Source organism: Suricata suricatta, chromosome 10 (genome assembly GCF_006229205.1).
Source record: "Suricata suricatta isolate VVHF042 chromosome 10, meerkat_22Aug2017_6uvM2_HiC, whole genome shotgun sequence".
Classification (NCBI taxonomy): Eukaryota; Metazoa; Chordata; class Mammalia; order Carnivora; family Herpestidae; genus Suricata; species Suricata suricatta.
This window is the reverse complement of record NC_043709.1, coordinates 128,598,709-128,625,795: the sequence shown is the minus strand read 5'-3', so window position 1 is coordinate 128,625,795 and position 27,087 is coordinate 128,598,709. Positions and strand designations below refer to the sequence as shown.

General features: G+C 40.5%; 2 long non-coding RNA genes across 2 annotated transcripts in view; one reads left to right on the top strand and one right to left on the bottom strand.

Annotated features, from left to right (window-relative positions):
* Positions 1-27,087, top strand: part of LOC115304915 — a 216,649-nt gene that overhangs the window by 145,142 nt on the left and 44,420 nt on the right. The window contains exon 5 of the long non-coding RNA XR_003914667.1: positions 11,194-11,272. This is a non-coding gene — a long non-coding RNA (uncharacterized LOC115304915). The remainder of the gene's footprint in view (positions 1-11,193; positions 11,273-27,087) is intronic.
* On the bottom strand, positions 7,855-9,640 carry LOC115304917. The gene is made up of 2 exons (XR_003914670.1): positions 9,481-9,640; positions 7,855-8,333 (listed from the first exon to the last, which is right to left on the bottom strand). It is a non-coding gene; the product is annotated as an uncharacterized LOC115304917 (long non-coding RNA).

Here is a 27,087-nt window from a genome sequence, read left to right as displayed (position 1 = left end):
TTTTTTCCTTTCCACACTCTATTTGATAGTGAGCGTGCCCATACTCAAAGTGGTTGTGAAGGGAGTTTATTAAACTGTTTCCTAGAAGGGAAAGAAGTATCTACAAATATTTAGAATTCTTCATTTATATTAGTTTGGATGCACATATATCTATTTCATACTTTGGGTTGTAGTCTAATACTGTGTTATTTAATTTATTCAAATTATTCCATCTTTGGTCCTTTGGAACTTGTTTTGACTGGTGAAAGTGTCCCTTTCACATGCTTCGGTTCTTTGGATATGCTGACCTGACCAGATACTCGAGTCTCATCTTGTGTATCTCCTACCTGGGCCCTAGAGTCATCCTTTTCTCCAACACATTTTGGGTTGTTTTCTTGGGAAATGAAAGTTAGTCCTTGAACTGCTTACTCCTGATTGGTAGCATTCCACTGCAGAATTCGTGTGTAGTATGTATGCCACTTTCAACTCCCAAAGTGCTTCCATGAAGCCATTAACATTTTTCGTAGTGTTTCCAAGTCTAACAGGATGTTATATCAGAACTTTTCGCTGTGCACAGAATTTCTGCCAAATGCTGTAAGGACCAGGATATGCTGCATGTGAAATGCCAAGGACCTCCAAGGATTTGGTATCATTCTGGATCAGGTGTTTTCCCCCAGTTGTCACTGCAAGATGTCTGGGCAGCTCCGTAACCAAACTACCTAACTTCCCAGCCAACCAAAGAAGAGCCCTGAGGAGGGGGGCAGAGGAAGTAATTAGCATTATTAGAGCACAGAAAAAATGCTTTCTTTCCTTCTGGATACTCCCTCTTCCCTCCCTGAAGCCACTCCAGGGAAGTCCAAGAGGATCCCTTGTGATGTTCTGGCATATCAAAAAGAAGAAAATGTGGCTGACTTCTCTTCTGGTGCTTTCCCAACACACTCTGCCCTTTTTTCTATCTAAAAAACATCCTACTCTAGTTTTATTTAAGTTTTTTTTCATAACGGACTCATCCCCTGAGTATGAATCGTGGTGCCTGTAGACTGGCTTCTCAGTTCCTTCCCCTGTGTCAGGGATTGAGCCAGGTGTGGTCATGTGACTTAGTCACATGGCCGTAGGGCCTGTCTGGGGCTCAGGGGCCTCCTTGACAGAGGTGAACCCCCAGGCGAAGGGTGTCTGGTCTCCTTCTCTTGCAGATTGTTCAGATGGGTGCTGTCATGTGAGGACACAGCGCCTCATCCTGAGTCTTCCAACCATGAGGCATAGTCGTAAAGACAAAAATAAAATATGTCAGGAAAACAAATGATAAAAGCCATCGAGTTGCTTGATGACATTTTGAATCTACTGCCCCTGGATATCCTGCTAGGTAAACAGTGAATGTTCAAATCCTCATCAGTGAGAAGTTCCGATTATTTTATGTCAATATAGACAGATGGAGAGCTTCTCCTCTGGATGAGTTGTTTGCTGAACTAGAGAACCTTCGCACTCCCCTTGGTACTGCCCTGAGCGGGGAGCAGTGGAAGCGAGTGTTCACAGAGTCCAGGAGGAGGTCTTTTGTCCCTCTGCAGCGACTGGCATGTGTCCTGAAGTTGGGGAGAAGACTTGTACGTACAGGGCGATCCCTTTTCTGATCCACAGACTTCTGAGTGAGGGAGATCTACGATAGCATCCTGTGACCCAGGGCTTGAAGGCACTGTGATATGTTGGCTCTGGGGAGGACATGGGGCTACGCCCTCACCCCATCCCAGTACTCTGTGAACAAGACAGCCTCCCTGGCTCCTGCGGCTCCACACGGGGGAGCCCAGAGGTGCAGATGAGTATGAGTCGTAGCGATGTTCAGATTCTTACTCTGTCAGAAGATGGCGAACCCAACCCAGACAACAGACCAGGAATATCAGCCCAGCGCTGGCAGGGCTAAAGGAAGGTGACGCTGCTTCTCTGAGGACGAGTTCCTCAGCCATGGAGACGCAAAGTGAGGGGGAGCAGCCGGCCCCCAGAATCAGACACGTCCCGCCCGCGCGGAGATGGCTCCTGCAGCAGAGGCCATGGGCAGCAGATGCAGTCAGCCACACCAGCACAGGCACTCACATGAGGGGCCTCGGCCACCCAGCTGTCTGACACGTACCCTCCGTGCCACCCCGAAGCTCCCCGCGCACAGCTCCAGGCTGAGCTCCGGGAAGAGAAGAGCTGTGCTCTAAGCTGATTATCTCACAGTAAATGACAGGACTGAGTGGCGACACATCAACAAGTGATTCCACGGGCACTTTGTTTTCCTGCTAGACTTGTTCGTTGTTTGGACCCATATTTTTTGTTTTATATCTATGGTCTCTTGCGAGACTTCTCAACCTTGAGGCGGTCCGGTGGTGGTACTTAATTCCTCCTTCTTTAAATAGCCCGGACTGCAAGACAGTGGGGAGGTGACCGAGAGCATGAATGAATTCATCTGTCTATTGTTTATGTAATAAATGCAATTCAAGTTTTTTTCTAACAATGGAAAACATATCTTCCAGAACAAATGAAAAGGCATTTTAAAGTCTTTAAATAAAACTCAGATACTCATATCAATATAAAGCCATACTGTATATAGAACGAAGAGGTAATCTACTCTGCCACCTTCTGTAGTTAACATTTTAACGTGAATTTTGTTAATTTGTTTACTAGAAGACAACATACATTTAATGGGCTAAAATTACAGATTTTCTTCCTTGAGTGTATCTCCCTACGGATCTCTGTGTAGTATAGCTCATACATAAGCTGTTCTAAAAATAGAATTCCTACCCGATGTGTCCCTTTCTTCCACATCCACCTCTTACTCAGTGTCACTTCTCTGTGCCCCTCTTCAGTGCTCTCGTCAGCCCTCCCAAATCTAACACTGGTTGCGAGTAAGAGACTGTGAATCCAAGAAGCCTGTCCTGTGTTTTATTTTTGTTACTCAACGTATTCAACTTATTCCATCCTCGTGATTGCAGAGCCTCTGAGAATGCTGACTTGTCACCCTGTCCCTCCTAGTGCGGGGTGCTTCGGGAAGGGTGTCCCTGCCCAACCCAGTTAAAACGAGAGGAAACAGGGGAACCGGGGAGCTGCCAGTGCGGACATTTCTTTAACACAGTCACCACTCTCTCCTGTGAAGTGTCACTGTCTCGGTCTTTTTCCTCCTGCCAGAACTGCGCACGTATGTGACTCCAGCTTTCTTTACAAGGGGAGCCATGACCCCCATAGGGCCACCATCTGTCTCCCTGGAGCAGGTGGTCTCCTCCGGAAAGCAGGTCGCTGTGGTGGTAGCTCATTAGAAGATGTGCTGACATTGATTTCAGGTCTTTGCATTCAGTTATTTTCTTTAAGCTTGTTCGCCTCTACATTGAGGGAATCAGTGATACAGTAAAAGGAAAAGAAATGTTGTGTGCTCTAAGACACTCTAGCCCTGGGTCTGACTTCCGAAGCAGCACTCAGGTAGGAATCAAGTCAATTTCAAACCTTTCTGCAACTTGAAATATTCAGCAGGCCTGTTACCTGACCAGTATCCACCATCTCCCAAACAAATAGGTAAGTATTTGGAAAGTCTTCAGAGTATTCCATGGCAAAGATGTGTTTCTTTTTCTTTTCCTTTTTCTTTTTGCTGGAATTCTAAATTCCATTTTCTTAGTTAAATCAGATTCAAACCAGGAATAGAAATAGTACAAATACGGGGGGCGCACTGGGACATTTTAATTCCTAAAAGTTCCAGCTAGAAATTCAGCAAAATTTCTTTCTCTTGGCACTTCCCAAGAAGTGTCCCAGGTTTCAATACAAAAACTAGGGAGCCCAACTACCTCCAAAACAACAGTAGCGAGAACAGCTATTGGATGTTTTGGTATCTGAGGTTCAGGGTTTTTTGTTCTGTTTTTCCCTTTCTAAGCTGCAGCAGGAGAGTGGTCTCAGTTCCTGAGACGACAGATGGATAAAAACAGATTTGAAGGAAGGTGGAGACTTTCTTATTCCCTAGTCAGAAAACCCGCACAGGCGGGAGCACTTTCCGTTATCAAGTCTCTAATCCCCTCCCCAACCTCTCCTTGCATTGCTTCTCATAATAGGTGGTGTGTAAATAGGGCTCCCTGAACAGGGCTCCTCCTCCTTCACAAAACACCAGGCTAGAAGCACAATGGTTTAGTTCACAGCTCAACAAAACCCTGGTCCCAGCTTCTCTGACCCCTGGCCATCCTCCAAACCCCTCATAATTGTATATACCTGAATATCCGAAGAACCCAGTGTCAGGGCTCTCGTCCTCACTGTGCAGGAGCACACGTGCACGTGGTATTTCATAAGCCTCATTTTAAAAATATTAGAATACCGTACATTGTACTTGCATCCATTTCCCAGCCTGCTTTGCATGTCGTTTTTTTTTTTTTTCTGGAAGTCTACCTTGTCTCTCTTCTGTTTTTACATTAGATTTGAGTCTGACTTCTGTTTGCACGAGGGTGTGCATGCGTGTCCACGTGTGAACGTCTGTGTGTGTGTCTGTACATGTCTCTGTGTCCACTGACCTGTGTGTGAGTGGGTGCGTGTCTGGGGGGCATCCCTGCCTGTGGCGGAGAATGGAGGGTGGAAATCCAGACTGGGCTTGGGACATAAGAGAAAGTTACACCGTGGAAACGTTATGGATTACCTGGTGGACTGAAATGTCATGCAGCTCCCCAAACAGGGATACTCCTCTCTGATCAAACACGGAAGGAAGGTCTCAGCAAGGAGCTACTTTCTCGGTCTAGAGGAGGAGTGACATTTCCCAGTAGGGTTAATGGTAATGGATCAGATGACAATGTAGCACAGTGGTTTTCTTAAGAGAAAATGCTCCGGAAAATTAGCACTTTGCCACAATATAAAGAATAACAGCCGCAATCCTTTGCCCTAGAAGGGCATAGGAACTCTGCATGTACACGGGCTGTTCTGAATCTCAAATAATGATTTCTCTGATGTGGTAATATTCCCGCTACCGTGGGCTCCAAGAGCGTGGGGCTAATTGTACGGTGTCAGATGGTAGGTGTGTCGGTGGTAAAATTTTAAGAGGCACATCAGTGAAGCTTTCTACAGCATAATAGCCCTGATTAGCCAGCCTTGCGGTGTGGCGGCACTGTGCTTTGCCGCCGACTGCTCGCTGCCAGTGCTGGGCTGACTTGAGCTGTGGAAAAACACAATGATGCCCAGGGAGAAGGTAGCTACTGCTCTAGCATTTTCCATGGGGTGTTAGCTATTGCTCTGGGCCAAGAGGAGGTGGGGAGCAGTTGCAAAACTCCTCCGGCAAGATTTTCCAGATGCCTAATAGTTGCGTGCTGGTCAGCTTTGATGTGAACAGAGACCTTTTTCATGCTGACGTCCCCAGGGCCAGCAATGCCACACCTAGATGGGGTCCTATGAGGCTGTCCAGGGAAGCCTCCCATTCCCAGGCAGGGCTGTGGGTGAACCACCCCAAATCTTTGACAGACGTGGAAAGCGGGGCTGTGGAGGGTGCTGGTCACTGCCTCAGTCATAGGCAGCATTTCCCAGTGGCCCCAGTATCATAATGCCCCTTCTTGGCACAGAACCGGTGCACGGCGGTAGACAGGTGCTGACTTGCTTCCTTACGTGGTTTTTGTATGACGTCACTCAGCTATGCCTAATGCTTCCTCTGTTGTTTGGGGTTTTGGCTTTTCTGTTTTGTGTGTGTGTGTGTGTGTGTGTGTGTGTGTGTGTGTTGTTTGTTTCTGACTTACTCCATGCTTTCCGTTTTCAGAATTTTCCCCTAAACCAGGCCCTTGTCCCCTGATTCCAGGCCCAGGAAATCAACCACACCAGGACCCACAACTGCCAGAACAGGGTTCCTTCCACACCAAGGGTCAGATCTGCCTTGTCTGCATTTCAGGCTCTAAATCAACTGTCTACTTCCCTCTGCCTGCATCTGCTGCCTCATCCCTTCCCTACCCGCCCCAGCAAAGCTTCTAACGCTGAGAGGCCAGGCTGTTTTCCTGTCTTCTACCCAAGGTTTGCTTTCTTTCCATTGTTTATCTTCTCTCTTGCTTCTCCAGCCCATACGTGGAATGTTTGCTTCTCTGTTGCCTTCTGTGAAAGCTACAACATGGGCTAACTGTTCACAATTCATCTCCCTTAAAATTGTCTTTTCTGACTAGTCATTTTTACTGCATTACAGGCTGCATGCACTGTGGACTCCCAGTGGTTAAGAACCAGGACCCTGGCCCCATTAAACCCAACTTAAAATCCTAGGTCTCTTATTTGTCATAGGTCTCAGATATCTGGCCCATAGAACATAGAAGCTTGCATAGTATTGTAGAGAGGATTTAATGGGATAACTTGTGCAAAGTGTTTGACACATGGTAAATAATGAAGAAATAATGCTAATCACTCTTCTTACTGTCGAGCTAGTCCTGTTATCCAGGTTTTTATAGCACTTCTGTGCCTGGGTTGCACTTATTACCATTCATTAATAAAATATTCACAGATGTAGATTCAGTTAAGCCTGGATGACAGAGATCATCCCCAGCATTCTTTGACTTTTCCCCCAAAGCACATAGCTTTAGACTGTGCCCAGGGTCACTATTCAGTAGATACAGGACAGACTGCCAGCTACTAAGAATTTGCAAATGGAAAATCATGCTCCATTTTCTCTGTGTATCCAAGAAATATCGCTTCTCATTCATACCATTTTCATCTTGTCTTTTTTTTTCTCAGAACCTATGAAAAGTATGAGAAAGAGCTGAGTTGCATACATCTTTTAAAATTCAAATGTTCAATATGTGATAAGCCAGACTTCTTTTTCCTTTAATCTTTTAACATTTTCTTGCCACATCTCTAAAATTAGGATTTTAAATTTACATAAGCAAATTAAAAAAATTTAATCCCAACCACGGATTATAAATCAGCCCTTGTATGTTTCATTGTTGATGCTGTTGCTTATATTTCATAGTGTTTTTAAGTGACAGTATCATAATACTCCCTATGGTATGAGATTTACTGAAGCTGCACATGTCTTCTCCTAATCTTGAATGTGTTTTCTGAATCCTTCCTACTGCCAAGATTACCACTTCACTGCTGCCCTTATGGAATCTCCTATTTTAAGAATATAAAGATTATGAACAATAATCGCTGATATGAATCAAGCACCTACTCTGCTACACTTTTCATGTGCATTTTGTTACTGGAGGCCCTCCAAGATGGGATTAGACATGCAAGAGATTTCGTGAGGAAACGGCTAGGAAGGACAAAGGGGAAAGAGTCAAAGAAAACAGGGAGAACCTCTAGTCAGTGATACAGAAGATTGGGTAGAAGAGTTTCAGGCTCAAAGGCAGTCCTAAGGAAGATCTAGCCAGGAACTTTGAGAGGAGTTCTTGAGCCAAAGTTGCCCATTAAGGGTCTTCCTCATCTTATAGGCATTGGGTTTTCATTAGGATCTTTGTTGAACACAGGGGTGAATCCAGGAATTCAACACCTATGGCTTTCAGTCAGTATGCTCCCTGCAGTGGGAGATGTGGGTGGGGCACAACCATGGTGCCTACCTGCACAATCTCAGTCTCAGAGCAGATAACAACCAGAGAGGTTACACAGTTTACCCAAAGCCATGCAGCTAATGAGTGACATAGCTAGATGTTAACACAAGTAATCTGATTTCAAAGCTCATAACAGGTGGGTAGCTAGTTAGCTAGAATCTTCACAAAACAAAGTAGTTATGGTAGATATGATATTCAGTGTAAAATTCAAATTTTAACGAAGTCTATTCCTTTTAGAAATGTAAAAGTCATTATTTGGGAGACCAAATTAGTCATGAGAGGTCATGTTCATTACTTTTGGAAGGCAGCTATGCTCACCACTATACCACCAACACATGCCATGATCATTACTTTTGAAGAGACCTTGTGCACTTAATTATAGATAGCTTTATTTAGACCAAATATTGAGATGTTTAGGAAGGAAATAAAGCTTCCATCTTTCTCTTCTTTTGTCTTTGAAATCAGCCATCTGCCTAGATGGTGAATGTAAATATTTCATCCATCAAATAAATAAATAACAGAAATTTTCTGAAATGATACTCTCTTTTTATCAACAAATTTCCTTTTGAAAATTATTATTTCTATGGCTTACTCATAAAGAAGGACCAAGCATTTCCTTTCAGAAGGACCTTGGTATTTTGTTGGTTAGTTGGTTGGTTGGTTGGTTGATTGACTGATTGGTTTTCTGTCTTCAGTTCTACTCTACATACTTCTATTGACTATTTGTAGTAGTTAGGATAAGCTAGGAAAGAAGAAATCCACACATAGAAGTCATCAGGTTGGCATAATTGTTCTCTTCTGTGTGATTCTATGGGGATCCAAGCTCCTTATGTCTTGTGGATACTCCTGTGGGAAAAACACATGGTGGTCTACAATCAGTGGATTTTTTTGGATCAGACCTGGAAGTGGCACACACTATGCTTGCTTACATCTCCTTTGAGGGTCATAATTCATATGAACACATCTATATATATGACAGCCTTGGGAGATAGTTTAGTGTTAAGCCCAAAGGAGAGTCAACAAGTTTTGGCTAGCTAGCTAGCATTCTCTGCCAAGTCTTTTACGATGTCCCTATAATCTCCTCGGTACTCTGAGTTCTCTCAGTCAGTACCCCCATCCATCTTAATCTCCTCAGTTTGGAACAGATTCCAACAGCCTTCCAACACATATATGAAGCCTCATGTAAACATCTGGGTTAGAAAGTCATGAGTGACTCAGTAAACCACAATATTTCTACTCATTATGGCTTACTATCACAGTTCTATCAAGTTACTCCAGAAAATTTAGTTTATTCAGAAATAGTACTCATTCAAAAAGTATTCGAAATTGGCCATTACAGGCAAAAGCTGTAGTTTTCACTTATTATTGACCATTTCTATTTTTAAGGATATTTTGTAGGGCACCAATAGGACTTGTGGCCCCTTCAGGATAAAGACTATGCCTCTCATCACCAGAACACCATGAATGTGGCCATTACTGTGTGTGATTCAGTAGAATGAACATGAGATGGAAAAATTAGGAAAGAGTAGCATTGGTTTCATACTTCCCTCTTGTTAGTCATAGAAACATAAGAGTGTAATTGATCTCTCTCCTTATGTTCCCCCATCTGTACATGGGGATCTTCCCCCTCTAGTTTCACAGTGATGATGGGTTAGGTACATGAATGTGCTTAGAAAACATTGACTCAGGTGCCAAAACATGGCAATCCTTGTTATAGTAACATCAGAAGGTAATAGATCAACCTTTGTTGAACTCCTAGTTTGTTCAGGTTCTGTACAAGGAACTGTAGAATGGTAAACATGAATTAGGAGCCATAAGTTAAGTGTTCAAGATAAAAGAAACAGACACAGAACTATGATAAGAGATAAAAGAGGTTCAAATAAAATACGAAAGCAATTGCAAACAAAAACCGCTTGGCAGAGCTGAGAGGGTGCTAGAGATAATCTTTTGATCAGTGTGGTATGGAATGAATTAGGAGAGCCTTACTGATCACCTCAGCTGGAGTTTGTGGTCTACGCCTTGAAGTCACCAACGCTGCTGGAGCTGCCGGTCCCACCTCAGATTCCTTGTGTGTATCCCTTGGGCTTCACAGGCTCAGAATTCAATTCTTTCAAGTGTGCTAGTACAAGTTCTACAACTTGAAAGTGTGCTGCCCACACAGAAAAACTGAAAATAACCACAAATATTGGAATAAAATAATATTGGCTAACATTTAATGATAATACTTTATTGGCTAGGGCTATGATAGCTGCTGATTCAGATCAACTAAGAATTATCAATGCATTAACACAATAGAGATTTAATCCCTACCTAAATAAAGTCATTTGGTAGCAGGAGCAAATGAGGACTCTGTTCCATGAGGTTATTCAGGCACCCAACATATGGAAGTCTCTACCACTTTTCACTACATAGCTTCCAGGGTCACTGTGGGTGTTAACATCTGATCACTTGACATGGAGACAGACTTGTATGGGATATTTCTTATGAGTTAGACCTGAAAATACTCTGTTTCCTTTTTGGCCCAGCCCATTGGACATAACTCAATTTTATGGACACATCAAACTTCGAAGGATGCTTTGAAATATAACATACTTGAAATATAACATATAACAAATATAACACCCCCCAAAAAATACAATTTCAAGGATGAAATATTTGGGGTTTTTGCCACATAAGAACTAACATTTGTATAGTTCCTGTATAGATCTTCTTCATTTACTTTGACTCATTAGATTATAAATGATTAGATTACAAAGAAGTAAAAATCCTATGAATTATTTTAGTTAATATCCTTATTTTTGGATGACGAATCAGAGGTTCATGGCTGTATGAATTGCTTTGGTCACATCCCTCATAATTTGAGGATCTGGTACTCAGAGCCCACTTACTTTCTTCATATTCCCTTCTGCACTTCCCCTTGTCACATGTTATATTGGGGAGGGGGGAGAAAAACAAAGGAATTAAGGGATCCTATCTTAAAATTGTTTATAAGAAAGCACATAAAACTACTTAGGAATAATTATGAAGCAATATATAGAGCAATGCAACCTAATATATTATGAGGCCAAAAGCAATAAGATTTGGTAAGATAATTTATCTAAGCTACCATTCATATTGTATTTATTCTGAACCTGAGATTTATCTGTAGGTTTTCAGTAAGATTTCTTAGAAATGGAGAATGTTCCAGACATAGCTCTGAAAGCTATTTATTGTCCTAATCTTGAAAATGGGTTCCACCAAAACCTACTTCCATTCTTGGGATCTGATATAACCTCAGGCAGGATTCAGAGAGCACACTGAAAGGAGAACAGTTCTGGAGGAAAACAACAAGAACAAAAAAATCCATAAAAACTAAAAAAAAGAACCTATGAGGAAAAAAATAGGTTTAATAGTTTTAGATTTAGCCAACATATATTGAGTACCTAATATAAATTAGACATTGCAGATGATTTCACACATATTATTTTGTTTGTTCAAATGAAATTATGTAGAAGCAAAATAGGATTTGTATTGTCTGGAGATATAAATTATTTATATCACCCTTGGATCTCTTTAGTATGAGTCAATAATATTTGGCTTTAGTATTTTTTGCTGGGTTATTGCAAACTTTCCAAAAAGTTGGCTTTATTTTTTTTTTAATAAAACCATATATTATGCAAAAGGAGGAGATACTAAAAGCACATTTTTTTTACCCCTCTACTTTTAGGAAATGAGTACTATTTCCATACACATTGGCTGTGTGGCCTTGAGCAAGTCATTTATATGAGGCTCAGGATCTTCAAATGGTGAGTGATTGTTACAATCAACCTTTCCTGTCTCTTGTGCTGATTAGCTATAAGCATCAAAAGTTCATTGTGTTTTCTACACATGTTTTCTAAAGCATTATGTAGATATCAGGTGGTATCTGATTGCCATTGGACGGATGAAACAACCAAGGCTCTGAGTCACATCAAGATTTGCTAGGTGTCACAGAGTCAGAAGACTGTGCAAACTTAGACTCACTACTTCCAGGATGACCTTTCTCGTTCATTTTTTACTTGAAATTTAATTGCTTTATATTCAAAGGACTTGAACAGAATGTTCAATTTCTTTTGATCTTTTCTAAGATTAAAGTGGATAAAATATCAAACCAGAAACATTTTGTTTAGTGGATAAAAGAAGCAGCAGCAACAGCTTCCCCCATTATGCTGAGTGGCTGGCTCCATGAACCAAAGTTTGTACATTTAAATCACAAAAAGCTTAAGGAGCACCAACTTAGCTGTATTTGGTAATGAGCATTTGAACATAACACACACACACACACACACACACACACACACACACACACACACACACACACGTACCCAGTATTTAGGAGATTAAAGCCTTTCCCGGGCATGGTAAAATAGTCCAAATTTGTATGGGGCAAGTTTTAGGGACTCAGGTAATAGGATTTTTGTCCTATCATAAAATAAACATTAACTCCTCCTTATCTTCTCACTGCAGTTAGTGTCAGAGATTCATGTCTGAGGGTCAACTTTGAGAATTCATTTCATATTCTGGTAAGAATGAGCCAGTAACAATTTGGAACACAGAATGTTGGCTGAACTAATAGACACTCGAGGCAAGCTTTTTAAATAAATGGGGGGAGAAATAGCATTGGTAAGTGTGCCCAGAGCCATTGTGGCATTAGGGGCATTTTGATCAATTGAAATAACAAACTAATTAACACCTGCTGTGTGTTACAGCAGGGAATGAGGTAAATTGCTGTTCTCCTGGAAGCTTCTGCCTTCTACAAATGTTGTGCTAAAGTAGAGGCACCCGGAAGATCAATGTGCTCAATGCAGATCCCTTACAGAAAGAAGAGACCTGCAGAATGTGTTTATAAACTTAAATATACATATCTGTCTATTCTCCCAAGAAGATTTTGGTCTCCAAGGATGAATTTAAAGACTAGGCCAAATAATACTTAGTTCTGCTGGACAACAATTTCTCTCTTAGATGTAGCATTTCCATCCATTTCAAAGAATAGCATCTTATTATATGGCAGTAAACTGCTCCTCTAAAACCTGATGTTACAGGCTCAGTTGTATCCCCCAGAATGTATGCCTGTTAAAGTCCTAACCCTCAGTATCTCAGAATTTGACTCTATTTGGAGATAGGATCTTTAAAGAGATCATTACATTAAAATGAGGCTATTAGAGTGGGCACTAATGCAATATGACCAGAGTCCTTATAAGAAGAGAACATTAAGACATAGATTCACACAGAGGAAGACCATGAGAAGACATAGCAAGAAGAGAGACCAAGGAGAAGGGCTTTGGGAGGAACCAACCCTTCCAATACCTTGATCTTGGACTTTGAGCCTCCAGAATTGTGAGAAAATATTTTTCTGTTGCTTAAGCCACCCAAGCTGTGTACCTTGTTGTGGAAGCCCTAGTAAACTAATACATCTAAATTCCCAAGAAGAACACTAAGTTAGGTTCCTGGACCCAATTCCAACTGTGTGTGTGGTGGGGGCTTGTGCTCCACAAAAAGCAAAGTGTTCTAGAATTCAGCTCAATTCTGACACTGTCTACCCAAAGATAGGATCTCATTCCACAGGTAAAGGGCTCATAGGCCTCCATCCCAGAAGCCCACCCTCCAGTACAGAGGCCAGTTGCAAGCTCACATAGTTACTTTGGCTCCTGACTGACCAGCTATAGAGTGGAGGTTCCCTTGACCCCTTCCCTGGGTTCAGTTAAATCACTAGAGGTGAAGAGGTATGGCCACGCATGGACTTCCCCCCCTCCTTTTTTAGTAACTGGGCCTGGTGTAAGTAGCCACCTGGTTAGTTGGGGCCTATGTATATTTTGAGGCTGCCTGGATTCAGCCTGGTGGTAGCTGTGACCCTTTCTTCATTCCGTTGCTCAAACCTATCTGCCTAAAAGCAGCCTCTACACATTCCAGGCTTTTTTATGTTTAGTGTAGGTATATGTTTCTGGTTTGTTTTTCCATATTAATAACACGGTGTTCTGTAACATGATTAATAACATGATTTTCACTTATTGTATTACTGCTATTTTCAATGTGATGAGCAGTAACTAGTGCCGCTAATGGAATATTTCCAATTTTCCTAATTCCAGGTACTTGATAGGGTTCCTGAAGCCCTAGGGTCTGTGCGGGGCCATAAGTTTAGCTTGGCCAGTTAAGTTTCAAGGGAAGTGACTTGTGTTACTTCTAGGAAGGACCATTTAACTTCCAGAGTATAGCCCCCCAGAACTCTTTCCCTTTCTGCCGTAGTATTGTCAAGGACCAAGATGGTGCCTACTCTGTTAGCCCTCTCTCTGTGATTTTCATTGCTTCTGTAACAAAGCATCACACATTTGGTGGCTTCCAACAAGATAAATTTATTCTCTTATACTTCTGGAGGCCAAAACTTCAAAATGAGTCTTATATGCCTAAAATCAAGATGTCAGCAGGGCTGTGCTCCCTCTATAGACCCTAGGGAAGAACTCATTTGGCTTTTCCAACATCCATGATTACATTCCTTGACTCGGGATGCCTTCCGCCTTCCTCAAGACCATCCATTCACCCCATCGTGGACATGTGAGCAATATACAAACCTCTCTTTCTATATCCACTGGGATATAAACCGTTGCTGCTTTTATCATAGCATAGGTTAGAACATACTGACTGATAATGGTATTAGTTTAATATCTGTGGACAATATCACTTTTAATTATTGAGTCTTTTTTAGAAACTTGCCATATAACTGTATCATATTTAATGTACTAAATACCATACTGGAAGTTAAGTTGCCTCTAATTTTTCAATGACCATCCTAACTGATAAATTCTAGCTCACATCTCTGCTTACACTCTGAGAGAAAAACGCTAGATAATGAACTCCTGGATCAAAAGGTATATGAACACCTGAGTATGTGTTGCCTGTGGTTAAAGGGCTTTCAGAAATGTTATGCCCAGACTCCTCAACAGTACGGTTTCAATAGAACATTTGTTTTTGTTTTTGTTTTATCCTCTCTCAGGGAAGTCTTTTATTAACTAGTCCAATGAGATAAATTTGAGAAATTGAATTGATCAGTCTTCTGGGGAATTTCCTGGTTCTCTTGTGGGTTAGATGAAATAGAACAGAGAGTGTATTTCTTGATTTTCCTTTAAAAAAATCTATACTGGGGCTCCTGGGTGACTCAATCAGTTGGGCATCTGACTTCAACTCAGGTCATGATCTTGCGATTTGTGTGTTGGGCTCTGCATCAGGCTCTGTATTGACAGGTCAGAGCCTGGTACCTGCTTCAGATTCTGTGTCTCCCTCTCTCTCTCTCTACCCCTTCCCCATTTTCTCTCTTTCTCTCTCTCTCTCTCTCTCAAAAATAAATAAGTAGTTTAAAATTTAGAAAAACAAAAGATCTACACTGATATGTTTTCTGTGTATAGAAATGTTAAGAACATTGGGAGACAATTATAAAAATGAAGTTAGTGACTATATAAATTCACTCAGGCAGAGAGTCTGACTGCAAGGGAAAGCAGAGAGAACTAACATATATCTATCACTTTTTAAGGACAAAGTCCAGCATTGCAAACTGTCCCATTCATTTGCAGTGGTTTTTCTTCTCTCCCCTCCCCTTTGTAAGCCTTGAATGCCATCCACTTTTGTTTGCCGCACTGGTTCTCTGATGGGAGGGAGAGAACATGTTTGGGCCAGTGGAGTGGTGACTTTCCTGCCACCCCCATCAATCACCAGGGTGGAACTGACAAAGCACAGTGACTCAGCCTCCAGCCCAGCAGGAACTAAGTATATCATCTGCCCAAGCACCTGATCTCCACTTGCCAGGGCTGAGAAAGTCCAGGAGCCCGAGGAAGGCAGATGTCGAAAGGACATGTTGCCAGGTGGAGATGACAATAATTTTTCCATAAATTGACTATTTCTGCTTCTACCCGCCTCCCCTCTCCCTGTCACCCTTTCCAGTACTATTTAGAACAGTCATTTCAGCCTTAGTCTGTTTGATCACCTGCCCCCTTTGTCAGACCTGGTGAGCCATTTGGCGGGGATGGCACTGGCCATCTGTGCTGTTAGAATGAGGCTCTTTCTCATCGCTCACCTGTCTCTCCCATTCCAGAGATTCTTGGCTTAGGGGAGTCAGGTGCCTTGCTTTTCTGGGCTTCTTGCCACCAACCGGGTGGGTTTCAAATCTTAAGTTGGCCTTCTAGGTAGGAAAATCTACAGGGGATTATGTTTTCTTGGCAATTTCCTTTCCATTCCATGAAATTTACTTGGCTGTCCCCATTGGCTCACTCCATTGAACCATCCACTTGAAAGGATTAACTCTTATCTTAAAAGTCTAGTCAGCCAAGGTAAATGAGATTCCACATAATCTGAACAATAGAAAGTGATGAATGGGCCACTTTCCATTTCTTGAGGAGAGAAATATATATCCGTGCTGAAGAGTGGAATTGAGATTATTGCACAGGACTTTCCAGGTTTTAAAATACTATTATTTTAATAGTATTTAATAGCATATAATACTAGTATGCTATATTATACTATATTTAACAATGTTTAAAGTACTATTATTTAAACTAATAATAATATTAACAGATACTCAGGACTGTAGGAGTAGCTTCAATAAAGTATATACTACTCAAGCAGTTTTAGGTTTTCTTGGGTCACATATGCTTTCATTTTACATAAAAGGCGAACCTGGAAAACCAAAATCCTTCACCCTTGGACCAAATAAATATAGGGAGCCTGTTTTATAAAAATGTACCACCTGGAGGAAAATGATCCTCATATAACCTGAACACCACGTGAGTTCAGCAGTTTTCTGCCATGGTTCAATTTTCTTTTTGAAAATAGAGGCAAAAATCAGTAAAATTCATGATTAATTTGGAATATTTTAAAATCTAATTGGTAGAGTGGGAGCACATGAAAATAGTCATTCTAGGTCAAAGCACAATAACCCAGGTTGAAAAATTGGGTTCATGATTTATCTCTGTCTCATAAGTGATCTTAACAAATTACTCAAAACCATCTATCTGTCCTTTTCTTAGTTTCTGCTTAAACTAGGGGAAAATAGTATTTCTCTTCTCCCTAGCTCATAGCAATATCATAAGTAATTAATGGTTATGAAGACCTTAGAAGTACTTCAGTGCCATAAAAAAAAGAAAATGGATTGTAATAAATCCTCATTTATCTAGACACTTTTAATTTAGAATTTTGTGTAATAGAGAGAGACACACTTCTGAAATTTACATTTGTATTATATGGGAAGTAGTTTGCTAAGCAAATTGAAAGGGTAAATAGTCTTACTAGAAAAATATGTCTAAGAGATACATGCAATTAAAAGCTCTTGAGTAATTATTTAACACAGGGGTGAAAGATCTCCAAATGACTATCTATTGGCACAATTATACCTTTATAAAGATCATTCTTTATATGAAATCCTTTAATAATATGTTAGTCCTAGGCATTTATTAGTTTTGTTTCACCCTTCTCCCATATCCATTTTGGAACCTGGCTATCCTATGACCCCAAAATTATATTCTCATTTTTCATTAAAGTGTGAGGAAAGCAGGAGGCCTGGGTGGCTCAGTTAAGCATCTGACTCTTGGTTTTAGCTCAGGTCAGGATCTCAGGATTTGAGAGTTCAAGCCCCACATCGTGGTCTGTGCTGACAGTGCAGAGCCTGCTTGGGATTCTCTCCCTTTCTCTCTGCCCTTCCCCCACTTGCTCTCGCTCTCTCTCTCTCTCTCTCTCTCTCTCTCAAAAACAAATGTAGAAAAAAAAGTGTGAAGAAATCATGGCTTATAATGTATTGAAGGACAGCCACCAATAAATATGCAGTAAATATGGTTGTAAAACCATATGTTGTATTAGTGTGAAGAAGAGAGGATTTAATATTCCCTACTAAGATTTAACTTGGGCTTTAGAAATGCATAGGATTCCAGTAACACAGATGGGAAAAAAGAGCATTCTGAGGGGACAGCATAAAAAGAAAGCCTGCACGTACATGATGCATTCAGAAACGACTAAGTAGTTCACCATTGTTGATAACAAGGTATAAAAAATAAAGTTTTAAAAATAGAGCATGTGGCATAGACCTGCTTTGGGTGTCATACTATGAAATTCAGAGTTTATTCTGAAGAAAAGGAGAACATCTGAGTATATGCAAGAAAGAGATTGTATGAGGTATGTGATTTTGGAAGAGCTTCAGGGTGAGAATCTAGAATGGCCTCATATATAGAGAGGAGTTCAGGATTAGTTTCAAGGTCAGGAATGAGTAATCCACAAGGATATCTGTTGCAGACTTAGCTTAATAGTTTAATGGTCAGGAGCCTGGGTGGCTTAGTCATTAAGCATCTGACTTCTGCTCAGGTAATGATTTCACAGTTCATGAGTTCAAGTCTCACATGGGTGAGCTAGAGCTTGTCTTTGGGTGGGCCCTGATTCTCTCTCTCCCTCTCTCCCCCCTCCCCTTCTCTCTCCCTCTCTACTCCTCTCCCCTTTTCTCTCTCCCTCTCTCCCTCTCTTCCTCTCTCCCCCTTTCTCTCTCTTCCTCTCTCTCTTTCTCTCTGTCTCCCTCTCTCTTCCTCTCTCTGCCCCTCATTCATTTGTGCCCTCTCTTTCGTAAATATATAAAGAAACAAATAAATAAATAAGTTTAATGGTCGGCTTGGAGCTACCCAAAGAAGTCCTAAGATGAAGCAGTTCATCAAAACAGCATCCAAATTTCATGTTTCTTGTATTGAAACACTGAGAAATATTTGAGAATTTGTGTAGATAGATATAAAGGGAAATAAAAATACAATTTGTGGCCATTAAACTGAAGAATACTGTTTAAATCCCAAAAGTATGTATAATCAGAATATAAGAGGTTGAGAACATACCAAAAAAAGCTTATAACAAGTGTGACATAAAGAAGAAGGGTCAGGGAAGGAGCCCACCAGGGAACCTGTTGGGAAATTAAAAGCACAAGGTGCCTGGAGTGGTACTGAAACCAAGGAAAAATAGAACTCAGGGAAAAGACCACATTCTCAGAACTTCCAGATGCCACAGAGTAGGGTTAAGCCATTGGTGTTTGATAAATATAAAGATACTGATTACCCTTGAAAGTACAATTTCAGAGGAGAGAATAAGTAAAAATAGAGAACAGGAAGTAGAAAAAACAGCAAGGGGTTGAATGATAAGCACCACAGGGATTAGACATTTTCCTCTTAAAAATAAAGTCAGAGAATGGAAGATGTTTATAGAGGAAAAAGAAAATAAAACAGTGAAGAGGGTAGGACTAAGGACTGAGGAGATCAAAGAGGTAGTCCATGGAGGTAAGTCCTGTGGAATGTAAGGGTAGGTGGTGTTAAGAGTTCATATGCAGGTGTAAATCTGGGAGAGAAAAATGGATTCAAACTTCTTGGAGACCGGAAAGTACGGACAGAGTATTACTGAAGCGGTGGAGTTCCGTAGTGATAACAATGACATCAACAAAACTGGAGGGTTTCTCATCAGTTGTACTAGTTTTTCTTCCCTGAAATCAGAACTCCATCGGTGGAAAACAAAGGTGAGCATAGGGTGGTTTGCCCATGCAGGGAAGATTACAAAATATCACATGTGGGCAGGCTAGTGAATTAACTAGGGACGAGAAAGATGTTGGCCAGCTGCACCTTGAACAAAGCCAGTGTCAAATCACATGACCCTATCATTTTATTACGCATAGTGATCTTTTCTTGTTTGACATCAAAACATGGAAAAGATTAAAATACTAAACGTAAGTGATAGGATATCTTACTGTGTCTTTCTATCGACTTAACAATGTGTCTGCGTGTGCCCGTGCTCGCGCGTGTGTGTCTAAGGGTGATTACAAGAAAGGTCACACTACTCAAGTGCGCCAGTGGAAGAAAGTTTCACAAAGGTTCATTACAACCACGGTGGCAGGGTAAAGAGAGATCAGGAAGAGTATCCTGGGATGAGGTACCCTCCAGCAGACCAGATTGGGGAGGGAGGGCAGATGAGAGGGAGATAGGAGAGAGCACCCAGTAGAGTAGTGGCTCTGGGGGGGCCTCTCGGTAGGAGCTATAACCCTTGGCAGACAGTAAGTCTGGGCGACCAAATCTAGGGAAGCCAGTCTCTAGCAGGACAGAGACAGCCAGAGCGGATCTGGACGGGCCAGCAGCCAATAAAGTACAAAATATGGTTTTCACAATTGGAATTCAGCATTTTGGAGGCAGAAACAAAGAAATGGATGGTTAAACTTACCCAGTATCTTACATTGGGCAGTAGGGGTGTGTAGGAAGGAGCAGTAGTAGGATTTCGTGGGGAACAAGGGAGTCTGAACCCCTTGAATAACTAGAAAAAACAGCAAGAGGTCTGAATAACTGTCAAGAAGCTTGAATAACTCAGATCTTAGCTCAAATGTGCTCAAGGGACAAGCGTTCAAGTTGGATAAGACCAGCTTTTTTCTCTTTTTTTAAAATTTTTTGTGAAAGTTTACTTATTTATTTTGAGAGAGACAGAGACAGCATGATCGGGGGAGGGGGACACAGAAAGAGAGAGAGAGGGAGAGAGAGAGCGAATCCCAAGCAGGCTCCACACCATCAGTGCACAGCCTGATGTGGAGCTCAAACTCACAAAACTGTGACCTGAGCCGAAACCAAGAGTTGGGTGCTTAGCAAGCTGAGCCACCCAGGCAGCCTTTATTTTCCTCTTTATCATTAAACAGAGGGAATAACCATGGCCTGCTGGACCTAGAAACCCTTTCACTGGATTGGAGAATTTCTTGAGTTATTTTGGGGGAAAAAAAGTAAAGGCAAATCTGGTCTGAGGTAATTTCAACATGTCAGGTAAAATCTGAGTATTACTATAAATGCACTATGTTTTCATATTTTTACTTTTCTGAGTCAAAATGTATCTTCCTGTAGAAATAATGTTTATTTGTTTCCTCCCTCTTCCAAAAAACCATTTTTACATTAATGTTAACTCTTAAAATCAAGGACACTTTAACATACATGAAGTACTGCGGTGGAGAAGTGATGAAAAAAGAAAAACAAGAAAGGCTGAAGTTGACATGATAATTACTAAAACAAACTCTCCATCAAAATGCTTCCAAATATTCTGTGGCAGGTGCTTATTGATGCAAATTGAAAGGAAGATGGAGTAAGCAGATTGCCATTTAAAATTTAATTAAATTAAGACTTAAGCATAAGTCCAATCTTTCAGAGTTCTTGGTAAACAGGGGACAAAACCAGGCTATACCCATTGAGAAAGGAAAAACATTAAGAAACAGCTTAGCTTATTTTTCAATGTATTACTTCCAGCCCAAATGAGAGGTGAGAAAAGGAAATAAAGAAGAGTTTCCTGAAGATCCTCTGGTGGCATCTTCAAAATTGCATCAGTTCTGTTCATGCCGTCAGTATGCACGGCTGCCATCCACACAATGTAACCCCTCAGTTTTGAGGAGATTCCATATTACTCAGCTATGCATCCTTTAGAAATGCCAAGAGACCTTGCTAAAGGAATTCAACCCAAAGGGACCTTTTTGGAAGGGGTATATATTTGCTACAGAGACCTTGCTTTGAAACCTCCTGGGAATTGTGGAGTAGATGTCATTATTTTAGTCTCTTTACTTAATTAGGGTTCCTTATTTCTGTTCCATATACCAGGAAATTAGCTGGTTTTATGGTTGCCTTACATAAAATCCGTTTTAGGCCATCCAACATGAATGTTCTTTCATAGACTTTAAGTAGACTTAGGAGTTATCTCTGTCGGTCTCTCATACTCAAAATTTAAATGACTTATGTGTAATAAAAATATATCAAGCATCATTATAGACACTGCTTTCTGCAAGGCACTAGGATTATAAAGATACTACACCATCTCTCTCCATCTCAGAGTTTACATTCTCTTATTAGAAGTATTTATGTAAATAAACAAATATCACACGGCATGCTACAATTCCAGCAGACTTCACAGTGCTCCAGGAGGGTAATGGTGGAGAAGGTGCCTGACCCTATCTAGGAAAACCTGCGGAAACTTTTTAAATGAGAGCACACAAACTAAGTCCTAGAACTGGTGAGCAAACTATAGCTTTTAGTCTGTAATTTAAACACAGGTTTAGATTCTCTTTTACCTCTGTGTACTGGTAAAAATTCTTACTCAAGAGTTTTCTTAAAAAATGGGTCAGAAAATTACTCCAACAGTATGTTTAATATAAATTATCCTATGTAGGCACAGGTCTACTAATAATAGAAAATGGAGATGTCTCCAGAAGCTCTCAAGTAAAAATTGACATTATTAAATTATATTTAATATACACGAATTAGATGCTGATGTGTGAAAATCCTGTATTAGGACATATGATTATATTTGAAAAGACAAAGGAAAAGATCTTAACCTGAGGGTGCCCTACTTTTGGGAAGGAGAGATATATACACAAGAGTAAAGTCTATATCCAAAAACCTCTGTGAGATCAGTTATGTGCAGGTAAAAAGGAGTGCTAACCTGGTGATGGAAAGAGTGAAAATTCTATCAAGGAGAACTGCAGAAGTTTCTTAGAGGAAGTGAGGATTTCTGTTCACGTAGTTTGAATTGTTTTCTCAGCCATAGTGGCAGAATTGCCCCAGTGATAGATTGCACAGATCCACGTGTACACAGAACCAACTTTGGAAAGATCATGCATTTATAAGTTGAGCATCCATGGCCACTTGTCCAATCCATAAGAAATGCAATAACATGATGATCCCGTGCTGGAATCAGATATGACCTTGAACTCAGTGTCTCATGCAATCTCTTAACACAATGGAACCACACCATGCCAACGAGTCCCAACGAGTAGAAAAGAGAAAACAGATACAGCCAGGTATCTGTGAATGACACATAATTTTCAAATTATCTTATTTACTCAGAAATTTTCTGCTAATCTAATTAACAGAAGAGGGCACGTCTGCTAGTCAATATTAATTTTCCAAGCAGGTATCGACTGAAGGAAAAAGGGTTGAGGACAACTGACAACTAAAGAAGGTCTGAGGCATGACCAAAGTTCCTCCCAAGCCTGCTTACTGACATTGGCCGGACATGTTCTTAGCAGCAGACTTACAAGATCAAACACTGGGATCCATATAAAAACATAGGAACTTCAAAACTTCAGAGTATCCACAACTGTAAAATGGGACCAACTCACCTGTGAAAACTCCTGGAATAGATTAAAAATGACTGAGCAGAGTGATTTTTAAGAAACAGCAAATAGAAAGTGCCAGATAAATGCCAAATAATCATATTAAATTTCTAGGCACTATGGCAAGTGGCACTAGATAAATGCCAAGTAGATTAGGGCCTATTTGATTTGCATTTAACTTCAAGAAAATAGTTTTTGAAGTAATTTTGTTTTTTTACACTATAGCTCCTAAAAAGCCATAAATCTTGTTTGTGTCTCCGAGGCTCTGTGAACGTCTTGATTGAAATGAAAGTATCATCTGGTTTCTGTGTTGATTTTGCTTGAGCAAAGGAAGTGAGTAGATTCTCCAGGCTGCAAGAGCATGTGAGACAGAGCTGCACCTTTTCTAATGCAAAATTTCACTGCCTTTTGCCATGAGAAATGAAACTGATCTTTCCTGTAAAAGCTTAGGAGGGTAGCTGTTCAGTGCTTGGCAGGAAAAGACACAATTGTAAAAGGTGTGAACTCAATTCTTTTCCTGAATATGGCACACTGGGCCTCGTTTACCACTGGGGGCACAGTGAACAGTTGTTAGAGTGTAACACACTCAAATGTATATATTTCTGCCCTTGCGATGAGTTCATGGGCTTCCTCTGAACACATATTTGAAGCCGGCACTAACTTCAGTTGCCACACAGAGGACAGATACCCTGGAGAGTCAGCTGTAACCACACTGGGTAAGACAAAGCAGCTCTTGTTACCGTTAGCCTTTGCAGGATGGTGTCTGTGTGTCTCACTAGCATAACCCTGTCTGTAATGACAGATACATCCCCATTTAATGTTTTTTTTCCTCCTCAATAGAGCAAGATAAAATCAACAGATTTTAATTGTCTAAATAAGGCATGCAGTTTTTATCTTGTACCCTTCAAGAATATTTAAACAATGAAGGAAAAGATGAAAGTCTAAAATGTTTTCCAATTAATTCTCTGTTTTATGGAAATTACGTTTGCTTGCTTCTTTGCATTTCTATAAAGAAGTTTTAAATGCATCCCTAAAACCCACGTTTCAAATAATAGCTTGGACAGAATTGTAGGGATTACTGGAAAGCTTGGGCAATTCTGCCATTCACCTCCATTCTCTGGAAAGAAAAAGTCAGCATGAGACTTGAGGACCATGTGGAGATTTGAGAAATTCCCCCTTTGGGCAGTGAATTTGGGCAGGGCTGGCTTTATGGGGGTGTCAGCTGTGTAAAGGCAGAACACCCTGTGCCTAGGAGAGTCCTATAAATTGTTTAAAGCTCTCCCCTCACCATTTTGAAGTTCTTAATAACTTATAAACAAGGGACCCTGCATTTCTAATTTGCACTGGGATCCAAAAATAATGTAGCTGGTCCTGATTTGGGGTCATAGTTTGCATTGCCAGGCACTGCCTGGTACTTTATATTCTAGGAAATCTAGAATATGCTAAACTCTTTGTCAGGTCTCTGCCTCTCGGTGGCCAGAAATTCTGTTCTCATTTTGATTTAGAAAGGCAAATTATACTTATCTCTGAAGAAGATAGGAAACCTCAAGGTTGATAAGTACCTTATAAACCCACTTTATCTTTGGTATTTCCAACCTCAAAGGAAGGGAAAGAAATAAAATCTGCCTTGCATTTGGAATGCCTGAGACCTTGAAAAATAAGTACTGATATTTCTCAGAGGACCCAGCGTTATCCGATTTATCTAAGTAGTACAGTTAGAGAGCTCAGTGCCATGGCCTGCTCTTCAACTTAACAATGAAGCTGCTGACTCAGAAGCTTCGCGTTAGAGGCCACCAGTAATAGTAATCAGTGGGGCTAATTGTAAAATAACTTAAGTGAATTAGAATAATCTTTGTTAAATAAGAAAATAAGTTAATGGAATTTACCATTTTAGTGTAAACTACCATTTAAAATTGCCCCTTCAGGGGCACCTGGGTGGCTTCGTTGGTTAAGCATCCTACTTCAGCTCAGGTCTTGATCTCATAGTTCATGGGTTCAAGCCCCATGTCGGGCTCTGTGCTGACAGCTCAGAGCCTGGAGCCTGTCTTTGGATTCTGTGTCTCCTCTCTTTCTGACCCCTCTCTGATCGTGCTGTCTCTCTCTGTCTCTCAAAAATAAATTATATACATAAATAAATAAGTAAATAAAATAAAATAATAAAATAAAATCGCCCCTTCATTGTTTTCAACTCCATGTAAGTTGTTGCTAACTTTGTAGCCTCGAAGTCCTGTTTGCACTGCCCCAGGTTGTTCCTTCCATTAAATATAAGACGAGCTGCCCAGGCTGCAGTTAGTCGTTAAATTTAAGTTTGAATCTTATTTATTCAGATACCTCCACATCTAATTTACCACTCCTCTCCTCCCTTCTCCCTCTCTGCACTCACACCCGTACTGCTTTCTTTGCATTTGTGTGAATATTTGTCTCCTTCACTAGACAGTGAAACATCAAAGTTAGTAGTTTCTCATTCTTTATATTTCCACTTAATTGCAGAGTAGCATTCAAAGAGTATTTGACTAACTGAATGGATCGTTTCCATTGTCAACCTAGGGAAACTGAGTTAATAGCCAGTGAAATCTATGAAAATGTTGACAGTCAAACAGTATGACTCCATTACCACATCTTCCCTTCATTGCTTTTTATGAATATGCCATGTCTGTAATTAAGGGTGAATCAATCCTACTGGGTTTAAAAACTGAATTTTAGTGAAAGAAAGAGAAATATTTTAAGCACAAGAAAGGACAACCATCTGCCCATAAACAGACATGATGCAAATATTTAAGGAACAAATGGCTGAACAGAAACTATTGCCTTCCCTTGGAGACTACTACTACCACTAACTCTGAACACATTGAGCATACCATGTGGCAGAGACATTGCTAAATGTTTCCTCTGTGTTGTCTGAGTTCATCTTTACAGTAACCCTAAAAAGTAACTAATATAATTATTTTAATTTTATAAAGGAGGAAACTGATATAAAGAGAGGTTTAGTAATTTGCCTGAGTTCTCCTAGCCGATAACTGGTAAGGACAAGATTTAAAGCTAAAGAGTTTACCTCCATAGACAGTGGTCTTAATCACTAGGGTAGGTTTTATTGTTGTCAAAATATTCACTGCCCTTCCTTACCAGACCCATTCCTATGGCAGGATTATATTTCTCAACTTATTGAAGGCACATTGAGCCAAGTGACTTCCTTTGGTTAACTAAATGAGTGTAAGTGAATATGTGCTACTTCTAAGTAAAATAAGCTGATTATAAAGTTTAAATGGAATGTCAAAAGACACAGAATAGACACTACAGTTCTGAAGAATAATAAAGTTAGAAAACTGATAGTACTCAACTTCAGGACTTACTAGATGCCTGCCTACTAATCAGTGGTGTGGTATTGGTGAAAGAATAGACACAAGATCAAGAGTAAAGAATCCAGAAATATATCTGCTCAAATTGAGTCCATTTTGCTCCTTTGAGAGAGGAGCTGGACTTTCTAGAAACCCTTACATACATGGTCAACCCAACAGAGCATATGATATGGAGGGAAAAGTGAGAAACTTTCCACTGGGGAAAACTGCCAAACTCTACTCAGCCAGGTGAACAAGGTCAACACCAACAGAGATAAGTCATGATGCTAGTACATACCTTAACGAGATGTGATGAAATGGGTGCACCTTTCTGATCTCCCAACAACCGAGAGCCCCATCTAAACATCGGTTGTTTTCCTAGTGAAGAAACATTTTACAAAATATTTGACCAAACTGCCTCCTTGAAACTGTCTAGTTCATCCAATACAAGAGAAGTCTGAGAAACTGCCATGGGGCAGTGGAGCCTAAAAGACATAATGACTGAATGCGATGCGGTGTCCTAGACGGAGACCTGAGATGGAAAACGAGATGTTAGGTAAAAGCAAAGGTAATCAGAATAAGCTGAACTGTAAAGCATTAGTATTGGTTTGTTTATGGTAACAAGTAAATCATACTGATGTAAGATGTTAGTAATAGGGGAAATGCTATATAAAGTGTATGGGAATTCTCCATACAATCTTAATTTTTCAGTAAATCTAACACTACTCTTTAGAAAAGAATACATTTTTTAAAAATAAAGTCTATTTTAAAAATCATCTTTGGGTACGTAGGTGGCTCAGTCAGTTAAGCATATGACTCAGTATTGGCTCAGGTCATGATCTCAAGGTCACGAGATTAAGCCCTACATTGAGCTACATGCTGAGCAGTGGTGCCCACTAGGGATTCTCTCTGCCCCTCCCTCACTCTCTTTCTCTCAAAATAAATAAGCATTTTTTACAAAATCATTTTTTTCTAGAAATATAAAATTGTTTTAAAAAATAAGTCCTACTTAAAAATATTAATTATTGTTTTAAATCCCATGATAGGAAGATGCAATAATTACAAATGATTTATTTTGCATTTTCAAAAGCTTTATTTTATTCACGTTGTGTTTAGTAGTAGC